The sequence below is a fragment of the Lolium perenne genome, chromosome 4 (genome assembly GCF_019359855.2).
Source record: "Lolium perenne isolate Kyuss_39 chromosome 4, Kyuss_2.0, whole genome shotgun sequence".
NCBI lineage: Eukaryota > Viridiplantae > Streptophyta > Magnoliopsida > Poales > Poaceae > Lolium > Lolium perenne.
The window spans coordinates 13,098,778-13,108,800 of record NC_067247.2 but is presented as its reverse complement, the minus strand read 5'-3'; positions in this window follow the sequence as shown (position 1 = coordinate 13,108,800).

The window sequence follows — 10,023 nt, the reverse complement described above, 5'->3', positions numbered from 1 at the left end:
CGCGACCTGCGGAATCCGGAACCCAGTTTACCTGGACCAGCTCCAAGGATGCTCCCCAAGAGGAACCCAAGACCAGCACCGCTGCTTCTGAAGAGAAAGAAAGTGAAGAAGACGTGTCTTCTCCGGCCAAAGGCGCCAAGGAACAGGATCCAGTGGGCAAGACTTCTCCGGCTAAGGGGGAGTGAAAACTTTTATTCCTGCGGGAAAAACAATGCATCATTTTGGCCCCAGCGAGGGTTTGTAATAAGACTTTAAATTCTTAAGTAGCTAGGAACGAAACGATTATGCATGGGGCGGAAACACTTATCCTGCTATCCGTTAAATATTATGTGCATGTTTCGTTTTATGTCGGAAAGCAAGTGCTGACTTCGTTATTTTCCGGCTTGCCCGCTTGACCTTCCACGAGCCGGAAAACCTTAGCCGGAAACGCTCGCCAGCGGCGATGAAGCCCAATGGCAGTCCGTCCATAACCGCGGAAACAAGCCCCCAAGCATAGGTGCCGGAAATCGCTACTAGGAATCCACGAGTTCGCAACAGATAACAACTTAATCAGAAAACTTAAGCTTACGTCCTAAAGGACGATTTTGAAAATCACAACTTTCATACACGCCTAGGCGGAAATATCCAGCTCTGCGGTTTTAGTCGGAAAAACATACACGATCTAAAATGAACAAGTAAAGGAGGTAAAAGACTCAAAGAGTGAACCATAAGCTTTATTTCATTGATCATGTATAACTATTACAGAGTTTATAACTCGGAAAAAATATGCTAAGTGTAGAAAGGACGTAGCTGTGCGATATTCCAAGGGCGATCTGTTTCATTGTAGATGTCATCCGGATCCTCACGCTTGCGTTTCCGGTGCCAGTTAGCAGGTCTATCCCTTAGCTCGCGGAAATCAACAAGGTAGTACGACCCGTTATGAAGCACTTTGCTAACGACGAAGGGTCCTTCCCATGGAGATTGCAGCTTATGGTCTTTCACCTGTCGAAGGCGGAGGACCAGGTCTCCTGCCATAAAGGAGCGTTTCCGAACTCGACGACTGTGATAGCGTCGGAGCTTCTGCTGGTAGATGGCGGAACGCTGGTCAGCTAAGTTCCGAGCTTCCTCGATCAGGTCCACAGATAGCTGTCTGGCCTCGTGTTGTTTCTTCATTGTAGGCGGAAACTCGCGGTGAGTCGTGGATGATGTCGGAGGGAAGCACGGCTTCGGATCGTATACCAGGAAAAATGGGGTAAACCCTGTTGATCTGTTAGGGGTAGTTCGTAAACTCCACAAAACAGCTTCCAACTCGTCAGCCCAAGCTCCGGCTGCTCGTCGCAGCGGTTCTTCAAGGCGCGGCTTAATTCCTGATAATATTAGACCGTTAGCCCGTTCAACCTGACCGTTAGATTGTGGATGAGCCACCGATGCAAGGTCCAGTCGGATCCCCATTGTGTCACAATAATCCCTTAACTCTCCCTGAGCGAAGTTTGTGCCATTATCTGTGATTATGCTGTGTGGGATGCCGAATCTCATCACGAGGCTGCAGACGAATTTTAGTGCCGTAGCACCGTCGGCTTTTCTCACTGGCTTAGCCTCGATCCATTTGCTGAACTTGTCAACAGCGACCAGGAGGTACTCAAAACCGCCAGGAGATGATCTTTTTAACTTACCAACCATATCGAGCCCCCAGACCGCAAACGGCCAGGTGATAGGTATGGTCTTCAGCTCTTGGGCTGGAGCGTTTGGTTGAGTAGCGTAGTACTGACAACCTCGGCAGGTCTTGACTATTTTATCAGCGTCTTCTTTAGCTGTAAGCCAATAGAAACCTAACCGAAAAGCTTTTGCAACGAGTGATCTGGGAGCGGCATGATGCCCGCAATCCCCTGCGTGGATCTCTCTGAGGATTTCAATGCCATCTTGATTGGAGACGCATTTAAGAAATACCCCTGCTGCACTTCGTTTGTAGAGCTGTCCATCAACTATTGTGTAGGTTCTTGCTCGTCTGACGATCTGTCGTGCGAGGACCTCGTCCTCTGGCAACTTTTGATCGATGAGGTAGTCCAGGAAAGGCTGTGTCCAAGCCGAATGATAGCCATCACTTCCCTAGCCGGAGACACTGCCACCTCTGGGTTTTCCGGGTTAGCGCCCTTAACTGAGGGTATCCGGAGATGCTCCAGGAAAATGCCAGGCGGAATTTGTTTCCTGCCGGATCCGAGCTTGGATAGCATGTCTGCCGCTGTGTTGTCGTCTCTTCTGACGTACTTGACTTCGTATCCGAGGAAGCACTTGGCGAGCTCATCAACTTCGTCTCTGTAGGCCGCCATGACGGAATTTCTGGCGTTCAGGTTCCGGCTACTTGTTGTGCCACCAGGTCGGAATCTCCACAAGATATGATGTGCTTGATCCCAATTTCCTTAGCGATGCGCAGACAGTGTAGTAGAGCCTCATATTCCGCCATGTTGTTAGTAGCTTCGAAGTGGATCTGCAGAACATACTGCAGTTCTTCTCCGGTAGGGGACTTCAGGGTGACTCCGGCTCCACGAGCCTTGATGCTGCTTGGATCCGTCGAAGTGCATGACCCATGTTTACGGTTCCGGCTCAGGACTTGCATCCGGAGCTTCTGTCCAATCTGCGACGAAATCTGCCAAGACTTGGGATTTAACCGCAGTCCTGGGCTTGTAAGCGATGTCGAAGGCGGATAATTCGATGCCCCATTTAGCCGTACGTCCTGTTGCGTCAGCGTTGTTGAGAATTGTAGACAGCGGAGCCTTGCTCACGACTGTTACTGGATGCTCTTGGAAATAGTGCCTCAACTTCCGGCTACCCAGGAACACTCCATAGGCTAGCTTCTGAAAGTGAGGGTACCTTTGTTTTGACTCCGTCAGCACCTCGCTAATGTAGTAGACAGGTCTTTGGACGTCATATTCATGACCTTCTTCCTTTCGCTCCACCACGATGACGAGACTGATGACTTTGTTGGTAGCTGCCAGATAAAGGAGCATTGGCTCTGACTCTGCTGGAGCTGCCCAGATAGGTGGGGAGGTGAGAATTTCCTTCAACCCTCGAAGAGCTGCGTCGGCTGCGTCGTCCCGCATAAATTTGTCTGTTTTCTTCAACAACTTGTACAGAGGTAGCGCCTTCTCGCCACGACGGCTAACAAACCTATCGATTGCTGCAACACAACCGATTAGTCGTTGCACATCTTTGAGACAAGTTGGCCTTTTGATGCACATGATTGCCTTGATCTTTTCGGGTTAACCTCAATGCCTCTGTGAGAGACTATGAAGCCAAGGAGTTTTCCTACTGGCACGCCAAAGACGCACTTCAGGATTCAACATCATCTTGTACCTACGGAGGTTGTCAAAGGTTTACGTGAGGTCGCTGATCAAGTCGGATCCTTTCCGGGTCATGACCGCGATGTCGTCGACGTAAGCGTGCACGTTCGGCCAATTTGGTCCTTCGAGCACCGCTGCATCGTACGTTGGTAGGTAGCACCTGCATTTTTCAAACCAAAGGGCATAGTAACATAGCGATGAAAGTACCGAACGGGGTAATGAATGAAGTCGCCTTTTGGTCGGATTCCTTCATCCGGATCTGATGATACCCGGAATACGCATCAAGAAAACACAGAAGTTCCGCCCCGCCGTCGAATCAATGACTTGGTCAATGCGCGGCAAGGGGAACGGATCCTTCGGCAATGTTTGTTCAAGCCAGAGTAATCGATGCACATTCTTAGTATTTCAGTGTTCTTTTTGGGTACAAGGACGGGATTCGCGACCCAATCGGTATGGATAACTTCCATTACAAAACCTGCTTCTAGTAACTTTGCTAGTTCCATTCCTATGGTGCGGCGCTTCTTATCTCCAAAGCGTCGCATAGCTTGCTTCACTGGTTTGGCCCCCGGATTTATGTTGAGGTAGTGCTCGGCGAGTTCCCTAGGTACTCCGGACATGTCAGAAGGTTGCCATGCGAAGATATCCATGTTAGCGCGGAGGAACTCGACGAGCGCGCTTTCCTATTTGGGGTCCATGTTGGCTCCGACTGAAACCTGCTTGGAAGAGTCACCTGGAATGAGGTCATGCTTCTTGGTTTCTATCGCGGGCTTGAAGGAGGTTTTCTGCTCGGAGATCTGCTTCTTGGTGGTCTGCATCTCAGTCGGATCCACCGCGGCTCTGTAGCCTTTCAGCTCTTCTCCGGATATCACAGACTCTGCGAAGGCGGCTTCGCCTAACTCGCACTCATGAGCCTTTTTGTAGTCTCCGGATACGGTAATCATACCTTTAGGACCCGGAATCTTGAGCTTGTTGTAGATGTAGCACGCTCTTGCGTGGAACTTGTGGTAGGTGGGCCTGCCGAAGATGACGTGGTAGGAGCTCTTGAAGGGCACAACTTCAAACGTGATCTTCTCTTCGCGGAAATTATGAACATCGCCAAAAGCCACGGGAAGTGTGATGCTGCCGAGGGAGTTTGCCTTCTTACCCGGAACCACACCATGAAACTCAGTGGTGCTGTGTTTGAGCTGTTCCTTGGTGAGGTTCATCCGCTCTAGAGTCTCCAGGTACATGATGTTCAAGCTGGCTCCGCCATCCATGAGGCACTTGGAGAAGTCATACCCATCTATGCGGGGACTTACAACCAAGGCGTAGCATTCCTTGGGCACAATTGCGGGATGATCCTTCCGATCAAATGTGCACGGAATTTCCGACCACCTGACGTACTGCGGCACAGCCGGAACTATGGCGTTCAGGATCCGGGTAGCTGACTTGGAGGCGCGTACTGTTGGGGTTCCGAGGAAAGTGTGGTAAGCCCCCACGCTCTTTTTGTCGAATGGATTGGATTTACCTGCGGCTCCTGCCTTGGGATCCGGCGAGTTATCATCCTCATCCATCGCCTCGGAACTATCGTCCTCCTTGTCTTTGTTCTTGCCCTTGCCACCTTTTCCGCGAGGGCGGTGCTTCCGGGCGCGCTTGTATCCGGCCTCCGGGTCGTTCTTTAGATCATTGACCCACTTGCAGTTGCGGTTGGTATGAGTGGACTTCCCTGTAACCGGATCCAGATGGGCCAGGCAGGGCATGTCTCTGTACTCCTCATAGGTTTGCGGGGCGCGGGATCCAGCAGCAGTGACCTTGGAGGTATGCTGGCGACCTGCCGGCTCCGCCTCCGCGTCCGCGTCCTCTTCCGCCTCCTGGACCTCCGCGTTGAAACGCCATGGCGACCATCTCGGATCCGCCACTCTTCTGGTCATCAGGGTTCTTGCGCTTATGGCTGCTGCTGCCGCCGTTGTCACGGTTCTTTTTTTTGTTGATGCAGGGGGATTGCTGTAGCTGCGAGATCACCGCCTGCGTCGTCATCGGCGGCAGTGTGATCGCTAGCGATGGTGATCATGTCATCCAACGTCAGTTTATTTGCATTGACCAAGCAAGTTAGCTTGTGTCGCAGCAATCCTCCTCGCTGCAAGCCCCCAATGAAAGCGTGCATTGCTGTGCGGTTGTCGACGTTCTCGCACTCGTTTCTGCATGCCAACCATCGGGTGAGGAAGTTCCTCGATGTTTCGCCCTTCTTCTGGATGCATGCCTGTAGGTCGCTTGTTGTGGCAGGTCTCTTGTAGGTGCCCCTGAAGTGTTTCTCAAAAGCGTTCTTCAGGTCGAACCAGCAAAAGATGGAGTTCTTCTCGAGGTCACTGAGCCAGATCCGGGCTGGACCTACAAGGTATAACTGGAGCATGCGGCAGGCGATGTTAGGGGTTCCTCCGGCGAAGGTTACAGCATTGTAGTAATCCTCAATCCAGGTATCTGGCCTTTCGGTGCCATCATAATGCTTCAGATTTCCGGGTAGCTTGAGGTTCATCCTTGGCTTTGGTTCCTCTCGAATCATCCTGCCAAAGCACTTCGGACCAATGTAGTCGGTTCTGTACTCGTTAAGGCGGTCCCGCGCGTCGCGCGAGCCGTGGCGAGGAGACTTTGAGCGAGAGCGAGATCTCCGGCCATTGCCTCCGCCTCCACCTCCGCCTCCACCGCTAGGTGGTGGTGAGGGAGACCTGCGAGGTGGGCGGTGCGATCTCTTGCTTCCGCCTTCTGACTCTCCTCGGCCTTCCTGGTGCTGGCTCCAGCTCCTGTGGCTGCCTTCGCCCTGGCGTTGGCTGCCCTGGTCGTTCCGGTACGGTTCCGGGTCACGGCTCCGACGAGGCTCTGGGTCATGGCTCCGACGAGGTTCTGGACCACGGTCCTCATTCCGACTCCTCCTGGGCTCGGGCTCATGAACATTGTTCTGGTTCCGACGAGGTTCCGGCGAGCGCTCCCTGTTCTCGTTTCTTGGCAGCACGTTGTCGCGGATAACAATCCCGCCATGCCACAGGGGCCTGGTGTTTCCGGCTGGACTACGGCGGCGAGGGGGTCGTGGGTAACCGTTGGGTGGAGGAGAGGGGTTGCGGTATTTATCTCGTCCAGAGTACATCGCATCCTTTCCCTTTCTTGGGTCTGACGGTGGCGTCTTTGACGGTACGGGGATCAGATTTGGGTGTTCCCTGGCTTTCCTTCTGCGCTCCGAGGATCCGGTGTGTGATTCGTCATCGGGTCGCCGATCAGCGCGGGCGTCCTTCTGCGCGGTAGATATACAGTTATCCGGATTGGATTCCAACCTGCGCGAAGTATCCGCCTTGTTTTGCTGCTGCATTGCTGAAGCGACGAGAGTGCGAAGATAATTGATATCAACCTCTTCGTCCTTCTTCTGCAGTAGCTCCGCAGCTTTTAGCATGTTGTCCTTTGGGGTTTCGAGCGGCTGGTGCTCTGCGGGCGTATTGAAGGGTATCCTGCGAGGCGGAATTGCTTCTCTAACAATTCGATCGGCCTCCGCCTGTGCATAGATCATCTTTACTTCCCACTCAGCCCTCATGCTCTTGACTTGCTCGAGTGTGGCAGCAATCTCGCGGTCCTGTCTGTCGAAGTTTTCCGCCCAGGCTGCATGATCTGCCCTCCCTACCTTTAACGCAGCTTCGGTATGGGCGAGCTTCTTGGCTGTGGCCAGCATCTCCTTTCTGGTGGTTTCTAGAGCCTCCAGATCTGCGGCGTCGCCCGGGGTTATAGGTGTGTTAAGAACTGCTCGCGCGGCCACCTCCTCTGCTGACAGGATTTCCTCCGAGGAAGAATCCCTTTGGGGTCGTACCCGAGACATTGGAGATCCTTGTTGGGATGGTTGAGGGTCAGATTGGCTGGTTGGTTCTTCAGATCCAGTTTGTCCCTGCGCTGCTATCGTTGCGAGAACCTGCTTAGGCTGGGCGGAGTCGACTTCAGGCTGATCACTGTATCCGTATTCCCTTATCTTGCGAACGAAGTCATCAGACTCCATGGAGGGGGTATCTCCGGAAATTGGGCTCAGGTTGCCCAAAATCGACTCTTCAACTGGAGTCTCGCTCTCTCCGACAAGCTCAGCCTGATCCGGATCTGCGTTGTGTTCCGGTGCCTCTTCCTGCTCAGGACCAGCTCCGTCTTCTTGAGGGGCGGTTCCGGCGGTATGGGCCAAGAAGTGTACGAAGTGGCACCTCTGCTTTTCTAACACCTGGGAGACCTAGGCGGATCTGCATTGGTCTTCCACCTTTGTTTCCTGCTCAGGGGCGGATTGGGTGGGCTTTGAAATTTCCAGATCCAAGGCGGAATCTTCCTTGGGAAGCTCCTGCGTCTTAGATCGGATCTTCGCGACAGCGTCCAGCTCTGCGGCGGTCGCGTCTGCGTTACTCACCAGTGGGTTTCCGTCGGAATCGACGGTTTCCCCGATGAAGATGTGTATGCCGCCAATTGGGACGATGGAGAGCTTGACGGGGTTTGTCCTAGCCGGAATCCAGCACTCATCCGGAGGGACGATCGGCAGATTCCCGGCGTAAAGGACGCGTCCCACAGCGATGGTGTCGTCGTAGCTTCCCATGGCGGAACCCTCCCGGTTCCGGCCTCCAGACGCCACAGGCCCCACGGTGGGCGCCAACTGTCGTTGCCTAATCGACGGTACCCCGGAGGAGGGATCCTCACGAGGGGGAGAAGAAGTAGGGGCCATAGGGCGGAGTGCTCTCGGGACGGTGGTACGCGAGTTACCCAGCTTCGGAACACCTGCACGATTGCAGGGCCTACTGCTGCTTGTCTGGAATTATCTGGGCGCTTTCGCGTTGTTACAATGAGTTGTGGTTGTGCCTCTAGGGCTCCCGGGATCCGGCTTATAAAGGCGCACGGATCTAGGGTTTACATGGAGAGTCCTAGCCGGATTACAGATAGCCTAGCTACGGTACAATATCTTGCCGTGCACGTCACGGATCCGCCTTCCATACTCGTCGTACTGGATCCGGGTTCCTCATGGGCCTCCATGGATCCGGGTTACTCCTAAGGTCGGTACGGATCCGGCCTGCTGATCCTGGGCTGGACTTCTTCCTTCATGATCAACAGCAACTGGGCCGCCCGATGGGCCACATGCCTCATCACCGTCTGTGGGCCACCCGGGCTTGCCGGATCTAGGCACTGTCGATGGTACACCCATGAAGTATACCCACAACACTACATGTTGTATTTGTTGGGATCCGATGAATATTGAATACTATGTCAAGTTGATTATCAATCTATCATATATGTTGTTTATGTTCTTGCATGCTCTCCGTTGCTAGTAGAGGCTCTGGCCAAGTTGATACTTGTAACTCCAAGAGGGAGTATTTATGCTCGATAGTGGGTTCATGCCTCCATTAAATCTAGGACAGTGACAGAAAGTTCTAAGGTTGTGGATGTGCTGTTGCTACTAGGGATAAAACATCGGTGCTTTGTCTAAGGATATTTGTGTTGATTACCTTACGCACCATACTTAATGCAATTGTCTGTTGCTTGGAACTTAATACCGGAAGGGGTTCGGATGATAACCTGAAAGTGGACTATTTAGGCATAGATGCATGCTGGATAGCGGTCTATGTACTTTGTCGTAATGCCCTGATTAAATCTCATAGTACTCATCATGATATATGTATGTGCATTGTTATGCCTTCTTTATTTGTCAATTGCCCAACTGTAATTTGTTCACCCAACATGCTATTTATCTTATGGGAGAGACACCACTAGTGAACTGTGGACCCCGGTCCATTCTTTACATCTGAAATACAATCTACTGCAATTGTTCTTTACTGTTCTTCGCAAACAATCATCATCTTCCACACTATACGGTTAATCCTTTGTTTTCAGCAAGCCGGTGAGATTGACAACCTCACTGTTACATTGGGGCAAAGTACTTTGATTGTGTTGTGCAGGTTCCACGTTGGCGCCGGAATCCCTGGTGTTGCGCCGCACTACACTTCGCCGCCATCAACCTTCAACGTGCTTCTTGGCTCCTACTGGTTCGATAAACCTTGGTTTCTTTCTGAGGGAAAACTTGCTACTGTACGCATCACACCTTCCTCTTGGGGTTCCCAACGAACGTGTGTTAACTGCACACATCAAGGTTCCCGAAGTTAAGGAAGTCCAAGTTGCTTCCTCGTGGTGCTGGTCCTTACAAAGTGCTTGCCAAGATCAATATGCATACTCTATAGATCTTCCAATTGATGAGTTTGGTGTCAACAATTCATTCAATGTGGCTGATTTGACACCATATGACGGAGAAGACCTTGGAGCATCGAGATCGACGCCTTTTAAAGGGGGGGGGGGAGATGATGAGGACATCCCTACTACACTACTACCTTTGTCATTACAAGATGAAGACGATGCTGCTGTGAAGCTCAAGTCCCATGAAGCCATGATTGGACCAATGACATGAGCTCGTGCGAAGCTACTCAACCAACAGGTGAACTTGTTCCGAAGTGATACTTTGATCATGAGAACTTTATACTGCCTAAGTCCTATTACTTATGTATGATCAGGTATGAAGAGGGAGCAAGCATCGCACGAGGAGAAGAGGAGCAGCTGGATGTGAAGCTGGACATGGAGCTGGACATGAAGACATCCCATGGACGCGCGAGGGAGGAGCGGGAGGCATGCGTGAGGGAAGAAGAAGAAGAAGTAGTCCAGCTCGGCACCAGACCCGGTC